Here is a 19,318-nt window from a genome sequence, read left to right as displayed (position 1 = left end):
TACTATGTGCAAAAGAAAGAAAAGAGATACCAGTTGTCCAATAACATTAACTCTCCAAATAAAACTTTGAAAAATAAATATCACAAGACTTGGTATTGTCAGTGCCTTCACATAAAAGTCTTATGAGGAATTCATACTCATAGAAAATAATAATGTTTTTAATCCTATTGGAAATGCAGCTTGAAATTTATAATAGAACAATTTAGCAATAACTTTTAATGAACGTTTAGTGATTTGATACTAATGGAAAGCCATGGTCTTTGAAGAACTTTACAGGTTTCCTTTCTTTTAAATATTGTGAAGTTGCAAATCATTAATGTAAAAGACATATTTTTAGGTTTGTTGCATCAAGTTTGAAGGCATTTTCCAACTGAAAAGCAAAGTATCATTCATTTCAATAAAATATCTTCTGTATGTTTAAGAGAAATGTGCTTTGAAACAACCTGAAAAATCATTACCTATTCTCCTGACTCTGGAAAGCTCATGTTTTTTGAACTTGATGAGGAACAGCAGTTTCCCCTGCAGGAGTTTGTCCTTTCAAATTCTTATCAGAAAGTCTGCAGTTTGCCTGAAGGGACTCTATGCCAGGCAGCTGAAATATTGAGCAGAAGGCCCTTTACTATGTACAACTCTTACCACTTCTGTAAGAGCCCTATCCAGGGATGAATGGCACTAGAGAAAACTAAGGATGCTTTGCATTGGAAATTAGTCTATCTGATAACTAGAACATTTCTTCATTCAAAATTAAAGCTACTGCTGCAGATATTTCTAAACTCATATATGATTATTCTTCTGCATCAAAGCTATTTTTGTTGCTGGTACTTTAATCAGTTTTTCTGTACTGAAATTTAGCATCTACATTTGCATTTGTTTTATATACGTAAATATCATATGTATAATATCATTTTCACATGTAGTATAGGAGCTTAAAAGATTATGTTCTTCCCAGCAATGAATAACAGCATATACATGTCATGTCAACACATGACATGCTCTGTCTGTACTGCCACTTATGGTTTGTCAAGGAGGTGATTTATTACAACACGAGCTCTTGAGTAAAATGGGGCAAAAACTGGATTGGACTTGTTACTTCTGTGACTCTTGGCAAGTTTCTTAAGACTGTTTCCCAAACTCTAAAAGGGGAATTACAATATTTACTTTCTAAAATTTCAGTAATATGATTTATATAATATATGCAAACTGTCTATGAAACTATTTGAAATATAGAAGGCACCCATGTTAGTAGTTATTAATACTTTTAATTATACAATTGCTGATAATAAACAGTACCAAGTTTGAGTACATTTCTTTTGCTCAGACCATCTCTGATAATTAGGAGCTTCTGATATATTTTAACATCTGTCTTTCAGAACAGGAAGCTAATATTTTCAAGTCAAATCAAATCATCCTTCCAAATTTTATAGTTAAATAAGAGTGACTATCAACACAATCACAGTACTCAGGGGAAAACTTAGGAGTGCCTTATCTCTGTGCCTTGTTAAATTTTCTTACAGTAAGATATTTCTGGATTTTTATGGCACAGCTTGGATCAAAAAACTCTTCGAAACAAACAACTATCAAAATAGTTATGTTACTATATGTGGATCTCATATTAAGCAAATAGTGAATGAGAAAACTCTAAAACATTTGGCAGTTTGATTGAGGATGAACATTCCAGATATTTTAAACATTGTTGTAAAAGGATGACAATTCAGTACCATACACACACTAGTTACTTATCAAAATTGCTACTTCTTAAGCTGTTGATCTGTTAATATCATGTTAGCAGCACTTGAGAATCTTATGACAAAATCACAAATTAAAATTATATCAAAGAGAAAGCAACAACAAAAAACAAACTCATAGACAAAGACAACAGTACATTGGTTACGGGAGGGAAAGGGGTTGTGGGAGAACGTGTACAAGGATAAAGGGGGTCAAATATTTGGTGATAGAAGGTGACTAAACAGTGGGGCTCACACAATGTAATACTCAGATGTTGTATTACAGAATTGTATACCTGAAACTTCTATAATGTTATTAATCGATGCTATCCAAAAAATTTAATTAAATAATTTTTATTTATTTATTTATTTATATGTTTGAATAAGACAGAATTTATTCTTCAATTTACGTTTTTTCTTTTTTTAATATATTTTTTATTTTAATTTATTAGTTTCAGGTGTACAAGACAAGGTAATACTTAGACGTTCATCATTTATATCCCTCACACTGTGAACCCCCCTCCCCCCATCCACTATCCCTCCGACCTCGCACCAATTAAATAACTTTTAAAATGGTACCATTTCACTTCTTACCCTTGTCAATATGGATAGATATAAACATATTTTCAAATTTCTAAATGTTTCATATTATCACACTTTTCACGATAATTCTAAGATCATATGTGTTAATGTACTTCGTTTCTGATAAGTAGCTTTCTTTTTTTCTCTTTTTTTTATTAAATTTATTGGGGTGACAATTGTTAGTAAATTTACATAGATTTCAGGTGTACAATTATGTATTACAATATCTATAAATCCCATTGTGTGTTCACCACCCAGAGTCAGTTCTCCTTCCATCACCATATATTTGATCCCCCTTACCCTCATCTCCCACCACCCACTCCCCCTTACCCTCTGGTAACCACTAAACTATTGTCTGCGTCTATGAGTTTTTCTTTCTCATTTGTTTGTCTTGTTCTTTTGTTGTTTTTGGTTTATATACCACATATCAGTGAAATCTGCTTTTTCTGTCTGACTTATTTTACTTAGCATTATACTCTCAAGATCCATCCGTGTTGTCACAAATGTTCCTATATCATCTTTTCTTACCGCTGAATAGTATTCCATTGTGTATATATACCACAACTTCTTTATCCATTCATCTATCAAAGGACATTTTGGTTGTTTCCATGTCTTGCCACCGTAAACAAAGCTGCAATGAACATTGGAGCACACGTGTCTTTATGTATAAATGTTTTCAGATTTTTTGGGTAGATACCCAGGAGAGCGATTGCTGGGTCATATGTTAATTCTATTCGTAATTTTTTGAGGAACTTACACACTGTAGCTTTCAAATGTAAATAAAATATACATATTTTACCTCATTATGAGCATTTCTCATCTTTTACAGTGAAATACGGACAGCAGATGAGTAAGGATTCCCAAAATGCAGCACATGCCCCATTGCTGAAGAACAGACGGCAGAACTCACAACTGCTTTCTATTTTTCTTTAAAGCTGTACTTGAGTTTTCTGTTTTCTACTTAGTATGTAGAAAGTTACGGGCCACATTGTATCACTAAACAACAGTACCAAAAACAACAAAGGTTTGCTTATCAAAAAAAAAATTAATAACTTTTTTTGACCACTTCAGAGACATGCGGTTGAAAGGCAAACTACGAGATTGAACTCAAGATTGGAGTGGAACATCAAGGAACATTCAGAAGATCTAAACAATTCTACCAACCAGCTTGAGCTACATTATATTTATAGAAAATCCCACCAGGAATAAAAAATACACACTCTTATCAAACGCACATAGAATATTCAACAAGGTAGACCATATTGCAAGACCATAAATCAAATATTAAGATATTTATAAGAACTGAAATCACGCAAAGTACTATCTTGCATAAAGAACATTAAATTATAAATCAATAACCACAAAATATCTGAAATAGTCAAAAGTATTTGGAAATTGAAGAACATGTTTTTAAATAACCAGTGATCAAAGAAGTGGCCATAAGAGAAATTAAACAACAGTTTGAATCGAGTTAAAATTAAGCACAATATTTCAAAATTTGGGTAATGCAACTACAACAATAAATAGAAAGTTATAGCAACAAACAAATATATTATAAAGAAAAGAACAGTTCAAATTAATGCCTAAGATGTGATCTTGAGACAAGAAGAGTAAAGCAAACCTAAAATAAAGCAGAAAGAAGTAATAGAGAGCATAATTAATGCAATTTAAAAAATAAAAATAGATAACATCAAGGAAGCAAAAGGCTAACTTTAGAAAGATTGATAAAATCAATAAATCTATAGCAAAAGTAGCCATGAAAAAAAGAGAAAATACAAATTACCAATGTAATAAATAAAATATGGACATCAGTCCAGATTCTTCAGAAATTAAAAGTATAATATAAAAATAAGTGAAAAAGCTTTAGGCCAAAATTTTCAAAAATTTAGATAAAATGAAAACGGTGCTAAACAACATGAACTACCAGTGATAACTAAAGATGACACATAATCTTATTATTATCTCATTATTGTATTAAAATGAATTTAATGTGTAATATGTCTTTCAACAATGAAACTCCAGGCCAAGACAGATTCTCTGAAACATTCCATTAAAATTTAAGAAATACATAATAACATATCTACACTAACTATTCCAGGAAAGAAATTAAGAAATGCTTTCCAAACCATTTCAAGAAAAAATAGTGATATAAAATGAAATAAAATACAAGAAAACAAACTAGAGACAATTTTTTCACATTAACACAAAAGTACACACCAAATATTAGGAAAGCATAGAGAACACTGTATAAAAAGAATAATATATCTTAACCAAGTAAAGTTTTAACTAAGAATGTGAAGTTGATTCAACATTTGAAAATTAACGAATGTGCATCACTGAATCAATAAGGTAAAGAAAATAAAAGTCCTCACGATAGGTGAAGAAATAGCATTTGACAAAATTCAATACCAGTTAATAATGAAAAAACTCTTAGCAAACTAGGACTAGAAGGAAATCATTAGGTCATAGACCTATAGCTAAAGCAAAAAAGCTATAAAATTTCAACAGAATACAAGGAAGAAAATATATTTCAGTTTCAGTTAGGGAAAAAAATATAGATACAACACCCAAAATATAATGACATATTAATATAATACAAGATATAGTAATAAAATGTACTCCATCAATATTAACAATATCTGCTGTTTGAAAGACACAGTTAATTAAAAGTTAAGACAGACTGAGAAAAAATATATTTTCAAGTTATATGATAAAGAAATTTTATACAGAATTCTTCAATGTTAATAATAAAACAAACAACTTAAATTTTAAAAATACGCACAACATTTGAACAGACACTTCCCCTAAAAAGATATACAGAGGTGAAAAAAACACAAAAACTCATGAAAAAATGCTCAACATCATTAGTCATTAAGGAAATAATAATAATAAAGAAGTAATGGAATATTAGTCTTTATTAGAATGGCTAAATTTAAATTATAATTTAAAATGGTAATATCAATTGCTTCCAATGATAAAAAGCAACTGAAATTCTTACACATTGATTGTGCAGAGGTAAAATTGTGTGGGTACTTTGGAAGTACCCATGGTAGTTCCTTTAAGATTAAATATATACCTACTATACACACTACTACCGTGTTTCCTCGAAAATAAGACGTAGCCGGACATCAGTTCTACTGCGTCTTTGGAGAAGTTTTATTAAATAGAATTTAAAATGGACTTTTGTGACTTCACATTGAGCTACGTATCACTCAGATTGTCTTCTTAGACCATCCAAGGTATGAAATTTTTTTCCAATTTTTAAAAATATATGGTCATCCAATTTCAGACCATAAATTTTAATTTTATTATTTTACTTTATTATTTTAGTAGACTATTTTTAGAGCTGTTTTAGGTTCACAGCAAAATTGAGTGGAAGGCACAGAGATTTCCCATGTATCCCCTGCCACCACTCATGAATAACCTCCCCACTATGTACATTCTGCACTAATGTGGTTCATTTGTTACAACCGACGAACCCATACTGGTGTATCATTATCACTCAAAGCCTATAGTTTACATTAGGGTACAATCTTGGTTTTGTAAAATGTATGGGGTGGGACAAATGTAATGTGTCATGTATCCATTATAATAATATACAGAGTAGTTTCACTGCCCTAAAAATCTGTGCTCCACCTACTCATCTGTCTTCCCACCCCCAACCTGAGGAACAACTGATCTTTTTTATTATATCATAGTTTCTCCTTTTCCAGAAGGACATATAGTTGGAATCATACATTACATAGACTTTTCAGATTAGCTTCTTTCAGTTAGTAACATGCATTTTAGTTTCCTCCATGTCTCATTTCTTGTGTTAGTGTTAAATAATATTCCACTGTCAGTATGTATCACAGTTTATCCATTCACCTATTGAACGACATCTTGGTTGTTTCCAAATTTTGACAATTATGAATAAAGCCGTTATAAACATCCATGTACAAATTTTTCCACCGACATACATTTACAACCCCTTTAGGTAATACCAACGAGTGCAATTGCTTGGTTAGATGGTAAAAGTATGTTTGGTTTTGTAAGAAACTGCCAAACTGTATCCCAAGTGGCTGTACCATTTTGTATTGTCACTAGCAATGAAAAAAAGTTCCCATTTCTTCACATCCTTGCTAGCATTTTGTGTAATTAGTGTTCTAGATTTTATCAATTCTGATAATTCGTACTGATATCTCATTGTTTTAATTTACATTTCCCCAATGATATGTTATAAATTATAACATGTTTATTTTGGTTAAATTACAGAAGCCAATTAAAAAATGATGGATCAATATTGTTAGAATAATTCCCCAATAAATAAGTGAAATAATGTACAATAAATGTATTAATCTGTTCTTTCATACAAAAAAAATCACTGTTGCTGAATTCTGAACTATCTTGAAATTTTATAATTATTTTTTATCTTTTAAGCTAGTCATAGAAGCCCAGCAAATTACCAGAATACTAAATTTATGGAATTTAATTTAATGTAGTTCAACTATGTCAAATATATCACCAAAAAAGCATTTTATGGCATGTAAATATCTCTGGTATGTACTGGGATATTAAATAAAAATTGACTGATTTTTTTTTAAGGAGAAAAAATACATTGATATCCAATTATAAATCTTGAGTAATCTTAACATTTTAAATGTTTGTTAAGAATTAATAAACTTTGACATATATATACCGCAAAAGTAATTGTGGTTTAAAATGTTGAAAATTTCAAAAAACACAATTACTTTTGCACTAACTTAATACACTGTAAAGAGATTTTCAGGTTGTTATTAAGATTACAAAGCAATGGGCCTTCTGATAGGGATCTAACCTACCAGATCCCTTCAAACACAGACTTTTCTTTGGCTGGTAGCTGTGTTGTAGTCAAAACAGAGTTTTGCAGTTGAGAAGAATTTGACAAAAGAGAGGTATTTTGTATCTGGATTTGAAGAGGGAAAGGGTATCTTCAAGTGGAAGGGACTTGCAAGCTTCTTCTAACAAGCTTGCAGCTTTCTGACCTCTAGCTCATAGGGGGCCTGCGTCCTACAACTGCCTAGAACTGGAGTCTGCCAACAACCTGAATGAGCTCCTGCCAGAGCCTTCCAATAAGAGCCCGGCCAGGTGACATCTTGACTACAGTTTTGTGAGACTCTAAACAGAAAACCAAGTGTAGCCCCGTTCAAGTTCTGACTGTCAGAACTGTGACATAATACATTATTGCTGCTTAGTTTGTGTACTTGTTTAGTAGCAATAGAAAATTAATAGTAAGATTGTAATGGTGAAAAGAAAGAGAAGACTGAGGATTTAAAACCCATTTCCAGTAAGAGGGCAAATAAACCAAAAATCAAAACAGTAGAAATTGTGACAAGCATATTGACTACACAATTACACTTTAGGTTTTCAAAGGAAAGTTAATATTACATTCATGCATGTAGGTGTTTAATTTGAACATTACTTATTTTCTAATCCTTTTAATTTCTTTTACTTTTCCCTATCCAATTAAATATCCAAAATAGGTTACATATAATTTATTTTAACATCATAAAAGTGTTGAAGTTCTTGGACAAATTCTATCTCTTAAAGTACTTTTGTAAAAAGACAGAGTACAAGTGATACCATTTAACATCCCTTACTATGCTTGAAAATAGAAAAGAAATTCAATATGTTATATTTTAAAAGTTGGTTGGTAGACTAGAAGATATTTCAGTTTCTTCTATTTTTTCTTTTTTTTAGTTATTTCCCTTATAACAAAACTAGTTAGAGGATAGATTCAAAAAGGTTAATTAGTAAAATGAAGTTCAAATGCAGTCTCAAGTTGGCATTACATTTTTGAAAATACATTATAAAATAAAGTGAAAATACAATAAAATACACAGAAGGACCTGTACAATAGGGCTTGAAAGAAAAAGATTAAATCAAATGTAATGTCATATTGTACAGACAGGAAAGATTCTTCAGGGAAAAATGAGATCTTTCTAAGAGCTTATCTCAGGTACACTGAGGTTAAGAAAAATGGTAAGTAGTGAATTTACCCTCTACTACCAGGCCTTGAGTTTGTGGAGCACCGAATACTAGACCCCACTTTCAGAAACTGGAGCTGGACTGGGGGATTGTGAGAAGCCCAGACCCAGAGGAGATGATATAAGTAGGCTCTTTTATTTACTTCACATCAGGAGAACAAAATAATTCATAAAAGCATGTCTCAGCTTAAATTTAAATTCATCTCTGGTGTGACTCCTCGGCCCAACGGATGACTAGAAATACATGGGATCTAATAAAATGCAGTCACCACCTTGACTTACTTTTCAAATGATTGTTTTTTTTCTCCTTTTACATTTTTTTGATGTCTTGATTATATATCTCTCACATATTTGCCGATGTTTTAAAACACGTACAAGGATGCAGATTCTTTTAAAAATGAATCATTGTTTTACACATGAAAATATGAGCACTTACTCGGAATGTGAAAGATACTAAATATTATTTTGTCTTTAGGATTTATCTGAATATGCTGGTATTTATTTCAAGCAAGCATATTATACCCATGTGGTATGGTGCTGATGACATTGCTCATAGATATTTTAAGGGAAAAAGAAGAATAAATGGGTCATCCCGTCTTCCAGAGTGCTGTTTCTTACTGTGCATAACAGAGGTAAATATAACCATAGAAGAATCCTTGCTGTGACTTTATGCTTCAATGCCATAGATATGTAGTTTATCACCTGAAAATAACATAATTGCACAGCTTGTATTATCTCCACATTTCAGCTCTAGCAGCTTCAGGTCCCCAATCCTGTTTGATAAAATACTTAAAGATCTCTTTTCTATTAACTATCTATTATACCTTTCCTATACAATTCATAACAGTATGATGAGCTATAAACCACATACCACTGTATCTGTCCTATTTTTCTTGATCCATAAATTAATGATGAACTATTATTTTACCCATAACATGTCCCATGTATGAAATTCATGTAAAAATATGCAGAGCATAACTGTATTTAATGTATAGGTGTATTAAAATTATAACATACGAGGTCTGATGTTGCTAACCTTTTTTGATACCAGAGGGGCTTTTCATTATGAATTTGTACCAACTGGACAAACAGTTAACTAAGTTGACTGTTTGGATGTGCTGAAAAAGCTGCGTAAAAAAAGTTAGATGACCTGAACTTTTCACCAACAATTCATGGCTCTTGCATCACGACAATGCACCAGCTCACAAGGCACTGTCTGTGAGGGAGTTTTTAGCCAGTAAACAAATAACTGTATTGGAGCACCCTCCCTACTCACCTAATCTGGCCCCCAATGACTTTTTTTCTTTACCCAAAGATAAAGGAAATATTGAAAGGAAGGCATTTTGATGACATCCAGGACATCAAGTGTAAAACGATGACAGCTCTGATGGCCAGTCCAGAAAAAAAGTTCCAAAATTGCTTTGAAGGGTGGACTAGGTGCTGGTGTTGGTGCATAGCTTCCCATTGGGTGTAATTCAAAGGTGACCATAGTGATATTCAGCAAAGAGGTATGTAGCACATTTTCTAGGATGAGTTCATGAACCTCATTGTGCAACGACCTCGTATTGCTCCGATGCTTTCCTTTCCATAACCAATTAAATACTATGTGTATGAGAATAATCAGTAAGTAGGCTTATTTTGCTGGTGTAATTTTAGAAATAATGCAAAATGAACCTAGAGGACTTGGGCAAATTATTTTAAAAAAAGAGGAATGAATGGATCCACTTTTATTCCCTATCTTCTAACTTAGATGAGAAAAAATAATCTAAAACTCCGAGAAGCTGGAAATCACAAAGAAGTAATCACCTAGCATTTTTTTATAGACAGCTAAATACTATAATAATGCAATTGCATTAAAGCTAACAAAATTAATGCTTTCAACAATGTTTCCATTTATGTTGTTAATGGGCTTTAGGCATTTTTGGAACTTTTCAAATAATGACAAGAATTATAAGAGGAAAATGGTTCTCACCTGCAAAATTATAATTTACAGTTTTATCTTTTATTTTCTGCAGTCCTTCACAATATATAAAAAAAGTATATTGATGCTAACAGGTATTTATAAATTAGTATGAACCTGATCATGTCCTAAGCCCTCAAGTTTCATAAGTATGATCAAATATGAGTCTTCTAAGTACATGGGAATTGACTGAAGGAGTCATTTGATTTTAAATGCTTCTACACCTCCATGTTAAAATTCTTAGACTTTATGAGTGGGCTTGGGAGCAACTGCAAGTTAAGACTGTTATAAATCAGAATTTTCGAAGTGCATTGGGGAGAAAACAAATCCTAAGAATTAATCTCTGGAGGAAAGTAAAGGAGATCATTGTTATAATGAGTAATATTCAATGAGTAAGAAAATGGAAGCTACCAGATCTCCCTCTGCACTTTTTCACTTTGCACTACATGCAAAGGGCAGTGATAATCCCTGCACTCCACAGATATGTTTAACTTTGTTTAACTCCAATTTTCAAATTATTTGATCAGTGAAATTGTTTTTATTTTATTCATTTTCAATTAATTTATTAATAATTCACATGAAATGTTTTGATAAATGACAGTCCATTTTATAGAATGGAATTCTTTCACAGGAAAATTTTCATTAGCTTTGAATAAGAGAAACTTAAAAAAAAAAAAAAAAAGCTTAAACAGAATACTCCAGTACCTTATCCAGTACCTTAACTTTTGCATATACTGTATGGATTTGTTGCAAAATAAAAAGACATTTAAAATTAAAAAAAAATGTAATACTTATAATCAGTATATTGACAAATTTAATTTCTGAGGTTGATGCTACAAAATGAATGCTGAACATGACATGAGTCTATACAACACAGTGGAATAAGCCACTGAAGTAAAAGTGTGGAAGAGTTTTGAAGAACTGCCTTTATCTCTGTTTCGTTAGCAATAAGTCATGGCATGCTGATCTAATTGCAGTATATCAGGGAATTTTAAAAGATGTAGTGATCTTGATTTTCATAATGTATTTGACATGATTATTCATAATGATCTTTTTAAGAAAATAGATAATTTTGTTTCACAGAAAATAATATTTAGGGACACTAAAAATATCCAAAATTGATCTTCCATGATTAACTTTCCTTATGGGGAAATCAAGTGTGAAACACAAAATAAGTTTCTAGCAGCATTTATATGGTTTTAGATGATTAATTAGTCCTTTCAAGATTATTATTGTATTTGTAATTAATATGCTGGCATAGGTGAAAAGATGATCAAATACGTACATTATGAAAAATTGAGAGAAATTCCAGGTTCATGAAATCAAAATCCAATCTCAGTAGGAAAAACTAACTGTGTCTGAAAGAATAAAAAATAATGTGAAATTCCAAACCTAGGTGTAAAGAAATCAACTGCATATACTTCAAAATGGCCCAATGAATGTGCAAAGATATTTAGAATTTGTAAACAAACATATGTTCAAAGTGAGTCTCTTCTGTATGATGTGCCATCGAAAATACTGATGCCATCTTAGGTTGCACTGAAATAAGTTAACCGTTTTGAACGTATTTGATGCATAAGACACAAGGTTATGCCCTTCACTGCATTAAATCAGTTAATTCTCAAAACAAACCTGAGGTTGGTACCGTAATTGCCATTTTAGAGGTTTTGAAACTAAGATGTAAAGAATTTCTATAATTTTCTTTCAGGAAAATGAACATTTCAGTTTTAATTTTATCATTGTATATCAATATACAGAAGAATGTTTGACATACAGTTGGGTACTAATACATAAGTTTGAAAGAATGAATGGTTGAAAAAATCTAGACATGAGCAAGAAGTCTTCCACAACATAGATGACAATCATGATATTTGGTAGAAATTTTCCATAAAATGATTCTGAACATATTTATAAAGATAAACGTGAAAAAAGAAAAAGAAAACATTAGAACTATATTATCCCCAATCAGGAATGTTGTAGAAATAATTTATGTATAATTATTGTATTATGGTATTATCTATTTCATGTAATGAAGTATGATCTAACACATTACAAAAGTACATAAACTATCTCAAAAATAAATAAAAAATTCTCTAGATACCTTTAATTTTTAGATTCACTTTTTTTTTTGTAGTAAACATTATTTTTTATGTAAGTAACAAACTGGGGAATAAGTTGTCAAATAACCTAAACATATTTATACTTTATTGGTTAAAAAATGTTAATTTTAAAATTGTTGATTAGTCATATAGTAGTCATATAGTCATACAGTCTCTACGAGCTCAATGTTAGTTGTAGGTTGGAAAAGTAAAAGACACCTGGTAGTTTCATTAATGCTTCTTCCTATTAGCAGTTTTCAGTTATGTTAGTGAGGCAACAGTGGCATGCATGAATAGAATTCTGTACTACTGATTAGGTCATTATAGGTTACCACAGGTTTTCATTTAAAAAAGGCAAGTTGTTTTGATTTTCAGATTTTCCAAGTTTAGGAAATATGCAAATTACAAATGAAAGTGGGAAAAAATAGAAGATTAACATGAAAAATATGTATTATTCTGAAAATAGAAATCATTTGCACTTAAAAATGGGTATAGCTAAGGAAACAATGAGGAATTTGACCTATGAGAGACGTGTGATTATACAATGGGAAAAATCATTATTATGGTGATGAGAGTTTAAGAGAAGCCTGAATAATATGAATTTTGTAAATATCCAATAATAAGGTATTGTGATACAGTATGTGATACATAGAACAGTGATTTATGGTATAAAACACTTGACTGTTATGCAGGATGACTTGAGAAAAATGAGTCAAATTCAACTTAATCTTATTTAGATTACTGAAAAAACTAAGGGTTATATAATAATGACATTGAACAGAACTAAAAAACAAACAAAAATATCCATCCCGTATTTTACAAGAAAAATATGTTTTAATGACTCATCCTAGGTGACCAATGGAAGGGAATAATCACATACATATTTCAACGTCTGCTCTGCAAGAGTAGCTAAAATATTACAACACATGCCAATGAAGAACACATGACTGAAAATTATTTCAAGAGGAAGTTTTGGCTGTTGTAGGCACTGGTAAAACATTCAAAAAAGTTGTTTTGTAAGTAGATAAAAATAGCTCTAGGTCAATTTTCCAAAAATCAATTTGATTCAAACCAATCTTCCAAAAGCAAATTGATTTTTGCCAAAATGTTTTTTGTGTCCAAAGAGAACTAGAATTGGGCAAAGTCACAAAAACTATAACAGGGACGGGGAAGAGATACAAGAAATAAGGGCACAGAACTATAATTTTATATATATAATGTGATGGTTCAGTGTGAGGTCAGAGGGATAGTGGATGGGGGCAGGGGGGTTCACAGTGTGAGGGATATAAATGATGAACGTCTAAGTATTACCTTGTCTTGTACACTTGAAACTAATAAAAAAAAAATAAAAAAATAAAAAAAAGAAATAAGGGCACAGAACTGGAAAAGATGAAGGACATTAAGAGTTTATATAGGCCATTACATTTAACGAAAGAGTTATGTGTGCCTTGTCTAAATTTCAGTTAGAGGATAAGGAAGATATGCAAAGAGAGGGAGACATATCAAAGAAAAGTTAATTCAGTCTCAAGTAAATCATTAATTAAAATGATGGTACAAACACACATTCGAGCAGGTATTTTTTTAAAATGTTGTAATCATCAATTTCATTGAAGTTTTGAATTAAATCTTCATTCTTTTTTTATTTTTTTTAAAATCTTCATTCTTTAATCTTATGTTAAACTAAAATATGCTTTTATTTTTAAATTAGCAATTGTTATTTTACTGAGAAAATAATTTTATCCCAAAAAACTAAATTGGTAAGTAACAGAATTAAAGAAATACAATCATACACAAGTCAAGTTATAAGTGTAGTATTACTAAGAATATGTATGTATAATGATTCAAATATTTCATAATATTTTATCTGTACAAAATCAAGGAAAATGTATCTTACTGTATAAAATAACAGTTTAGTTAATTAAACTTTCAATATTTTGTCAAGATTGTTTCGTATTTGTGAATAAATAAATTAAATACTTAATAAATTATTAAAATGATTATGTATTGTTGTTAAACTAAAACCAAGAGCATCTTTCAAGATTTCAAAATCTAATATTTTTCATGAGATTTATAACCCTAATGCATGTACATATGTGTATATGTGCATATATGCACACACCCATACACATAGATACATAAACTAGTTTGCTCATCCTGAGTCACACAAACACAATAATAATATTTAAAGTTATTAGACTATTTAAATATTATTTTTATGAATAATGTATATAATATTATTTGATAGCTTAAATAACAGACAAAGCTATGCATATGTTTTATATTTTATTAAAGGATCTATATATCTTTGTACTAAAATATTGTTTTACAAAGTTTTATATATGAATATCCTCATAATGATGGATTATTTTAACCTTGTATTAAAATCCCATTGATAATTGTTATCACTTCAATGGTGTTGATATAACAGACAGGCACCTTTACACATGCCATTTATTTACTTACGATGCTGAAGCACCATTTTAGTTGCATTAGCCATATGACATGAACAATAATAAAATACATAAGTTTAAAAACATTTTTGGATATTCAATTTTATCAATAATAATAAAGCTAACCAAAATACAAATTACTTTTTCATTTTCTCTCAAAATTAAGGTAGGTTTATTGACTTCTTTGGGATAACAACAAGGACTTGATCAATGGAAAAACACAAATTGAAATACTTACAATGAGCCAAATTATCAGAAATGAATGCCTGGGTAATTATAAATTAAAAACCTTTATACACAATTATATTTTATTTTTACTGTTCACTTTGAATGAAAAAAACACTAGGATATTCTCTGTAAGTTTGTGAGTGTGTGGTATTTGAATGCGTTTGTTAAAGCATTTTAATATATATATATTGTTCTAATATTTATACCTAGACTTTAAATTGACATAAAGTCCTCATTAGTATTCCATTAGTTTTTTATGATTCTCATTAGCTTTGATAAAACAATTAAGATATTAACGATCTTCCACTTATTTTAAATGCTTCTGTATTCTTCTAGGACATTAAACTACTATCATCAAAAGACCTATTATAGTAAATTAAAACGTAAATCCTATCCATTTAATTAACAAGAGATAACTGTCTATCAAGAATGGCTGCAGAGAATTATCATCAGTATTATATAAAATAAGAAGACATCAGCTTAGCTCAGTTTTGAATTAAAATAAATGAAAGTCAAAGAGCTCAGCGTGGTTTAAAAGATGTGTGAATGGAAGGGTTTTGTTTTTTTAATAATTAAAAATAGTCTTGTAATGAATGATGTTTCTTAATTAATTGTCAAAATTAAGAAGTGAAGGTGACAGCAAAGTATATTATCATTATGTTCCCTGATTGATGACATCTCAGCCACAAAGCATTCATACCAGTATAAACATTCATTCACTGTGTTAACAATGAATGTATATAAACAACTATTTTAGTAATATCAATGAGTTTCAAACTAGTGAATTTTGCTGTATTTAACCATAATTGTTTGTGAGGCTATATTAAGTAAGGAATACAATAATAAACTCAAAACTGAAATACTAATTATAAATTCTTTTGCACTCAGGCACTTTTTCAGTCTATCTTTATATAGCTATTTATACAGTAAAACTAAAATTTCAGAATATTACATCAAGCTTGGCTCACGCAATCTTCCTAATGGTCATTTTACCTGAGAAAAGTAATGTACTACTGAAAAATTCTGTATATTTTAATAATGTGTGTATATGTATATATATCTGAGCAATGTGCTTATAGAATAATAAGGGTAAGGAAACAAACAGAAATAATTCACCTGTGTATTCATTATTGAGCAACTATATCCAGAGTGCCTATGTTATACCAGGCCTCATACAAGTACAGTAAATATCATAGTTTGAAACAACCATCACAGTAAAAACAAACAAAACTATCCAGAATCACTTTCTATCTTCTGGATCTTAGTGTCTAGGCATATGTGGGGATCTGAGTGGGGCTTGAGAATTTGCATGTCTAACCATTTCTTAGGCAATGCTGATGCTGTGGGTCCATGGGTCCAGCATTTTGGGGCATAACGAAATGGGAACTGAGTACATGTGAAAATCACGTTTGAAATGAGGTCTGAAAAATGAGTGGGAGTGAACTAGGCAAAGAGGGGTGGGATAGCTTTCCCTATAGGTCCAGGGAACCATACTCATAGAGAGAATTCTGTGCAAAAACCTAGTAGGGAAGAACAGAACAATCATGTTGGTTAACTCTATGAAGATAATGCCTTTCATTAAAAATTGCTAAAAGTTGTTTTCAGATAAAATATGGAAATCATTTAATGGCTTGAAGTAACTAAAGAAATAGAGCAAATGATTTATGCTTTCAATATAGAAATTTTAAGTAATAACAAATTTTGTTAGTGAGAAGAGGAAAGATTAAATCACCTGTATATCTTCCTGGATTGTAAGGAAGATAAATACTTGTCATGAGGGCAATAAATGGAAGCCAACAGTTTGTGTTATTGTAACAAAGGATGGTTAGATGTGTGGCTAGAGACTGAAGCAAATATCTGGAGAAGCAGGGGCCTCCATGACGTTTAGGACAAATTCAACTTTTATCTCTAAGGATTGGGAAATATTGAAGAACTGTAAGTAAGCACATAACAGGATAAAATATACATGTAAAAGCCTATTCTGTCTCTTTGTGAATCTGAAGAAGGCCATGATTGTGAAGTGGAAATACCAATATTTACAAAAAAGCATTTAGAGATTTTCATATACCTGTTTAAGCCCATTCCAGGACATCTGCTCAACAGCTTTGAGGGAATTCAAGGAACCCAATGGAAAAAGGAGACCAATAGAGGACTTTGCAGTACTTTTGAGTAAAGTGACCAATGACGATTAATGTATTACTAATGGGAATAAAGAAGAGATGGCAGAATCAAAATGCTTGCAGAGAATACATCAGTATTCCACTCTAATAGACTACCTGAAAGAGGGTGAAGTAAAAGTTAAAGTCTAGAAGAATCTAAATTACTGTCTGGCTAAGCCAAATGCATGAGTGATGAGAAAATAAATAAACAAATAAAGGTAATGGAACAGTATGAATCTCTTGTTTCTTAGTTCAGTTTAGTGCATGTCATAATTTGTTGTACTGGTATATATCTAGGTAGAAATATCTGACAAGTACTTAGATACATTAGAAAGTTGTTAGAAGTTTATTAGAACTTCTAATTCATTAATTCTAATTCATTTCTGAATTCATTAGAATTCAGAATTCATTAATGAATTCTAATTCATTAATTCATGAAGTTCATTAAACTTCATTCGAAGTTTATGGGAAAGAGATAAGGTGTTGTTAAAAACTAAGAGTAAATTATACTATTCAGGCAATTTATCAATGAAAGAAGCAGGTAAAGTGCAGGGACTGAGCAGTCAAAGAGAAAACTAATGAGAATTCATGTGCTCTCAGGTCACAACATTCTGAGCATCTGTTTCATCAAATCTATGCTTGGTTGACTAGAATGAGCTCTTCCAGTCAGCGTAGAAAGTAAGAAAAAATTAAGACAAGTTATATTGGGTAAATGTATTGCTTTAAAATATTTCAAATAAACATACCACCGACAGTTACCTTGTTTAGTTACTTAGCAGATCCCTTTTAACTTACTAATGTTTTATTTCAGTTAGAATAAAGTAGTCTTTAATTGACATCGAATTAGCTGTGCTTTCCACATCTGACTTCTCTGTAGCTCTATTTCATAGTGATGAAAGTGTTCAAAGTTTGTCTGATGAAAATTGCTTAGTCTTACATTCTTAGTGTCAGGTTACATAATTCTGACATGAGAACTTTTAAGTAGAATATTTTAGAAGCAAACCAATTTAAATTTAAGTTACTTGATTTCTAGATTTATGTTGGTTTTAAAATAGAAAAGTAGACAATGGATATGCTAGATCGTGAAAACAGAGAAGGACTGTAAACTGTGGAAGACAGGAAAGGCAAGAGAGTCATGTGTACAATGGAGAAACCTAATTTTGGTACTTTAATGCATATAAACAGAAACAGATATGTATTCAGCTCAATTCAAAAAGCAGGCAAAGGGCATGACTTGAGTAGACATTCATGCACTATGCACAATGTTTTCTTGCTTTTCTTTTTAATCAGAAGACATTCACCACCAATCATAGAGAAAGGAATGCCTTCATTTAGGAACAATTCCTGGACATTTTACACTCAAACATATTCAGATAATGTATTACCAGTGCATGGTATAGACCTACATTTCCTCACCCCACAAAGCTAAACAATACATTGTTTTGGGAAAGACTGAGGAGCATGAAGTATTTGTTAAGACCTAAGGGTTGGAGTATCTATGTTCAACGAAAAGCAACTGTGAGAATCTGATTGCACAGCTGCATCCAGATAGAGGAAAAAACAACATGTAGGCTGACAGAACAGCACCATTACCTAGTGGTCAAGGGCCAACTTGCAGAATTTGAACCATGTATCTACTACTGATTACTCGCATGACCTTGGGTAAGAATTTTCACTTCCTTGTGTTCTGGTTTATACGATCAATAAAATCTCTATAACAATACTGGAACATTATAGAGCAGGTGTGGGAGCTAAATTAAAGCATTTGGAAGAAGAGTGCTTAGTAATTAAAAAAGGAACTCTTGTACTCATGGGATTGTACAACTCATCCCATGGTATCCTACTGATGCCTTTGGTATTGAGAAGGTCCACATCAGAAGACTAGTCAGGACTCTTCATTTTCTCTGAAATAAACGTATCTTTGTTCACAATTTTTCTCTAGATGATTCCCATAGGCATTTTAATTATCAGAAATATTAACGCAGGACCAAGTGATTTGGTACACTTTTCTTTACTGGTTGGTAGTGTGAATCCCCTGAAAGTTTTTGTTCTTTCTTTTTTTTCTTTTTTTTTTTTTTTTAATTAAGTAAAACTTACGAAAGGCCAGCACC

At 31.1% G+C, this 19,318-nt stretch overlaps 1 protein-coding gene across 3 annotated transcripts in view; it reads right to left on the bottom strand.

Moving 5' to 3' along the window:
* Positions 1-19,318, bottom strand: part of CDH18 (cadherin 18) — an 870,012-nt gene that overhangs the window by 142,529 nt on the left and 708,165 nt on the right. The window lies entirely within an intron of this gene.

The sequence above is a fragment of the Rhinolophus hipposideros genome, assembly GCF_964194185.1.
Source record: "Rhinolophus hipposideros genome assembly, chromosome: 7".
NCBI lineage: Eukaryota > Metazoa > Chordata > Mammalia > Chiroptera > Rhinolophidae > Rhinolophus > Rhinolophus hipposideros.
Note: the sequence above shows the minus strand (reverse complement) of the source record. Positions and strands in the feature narration are given on the sequence as shown.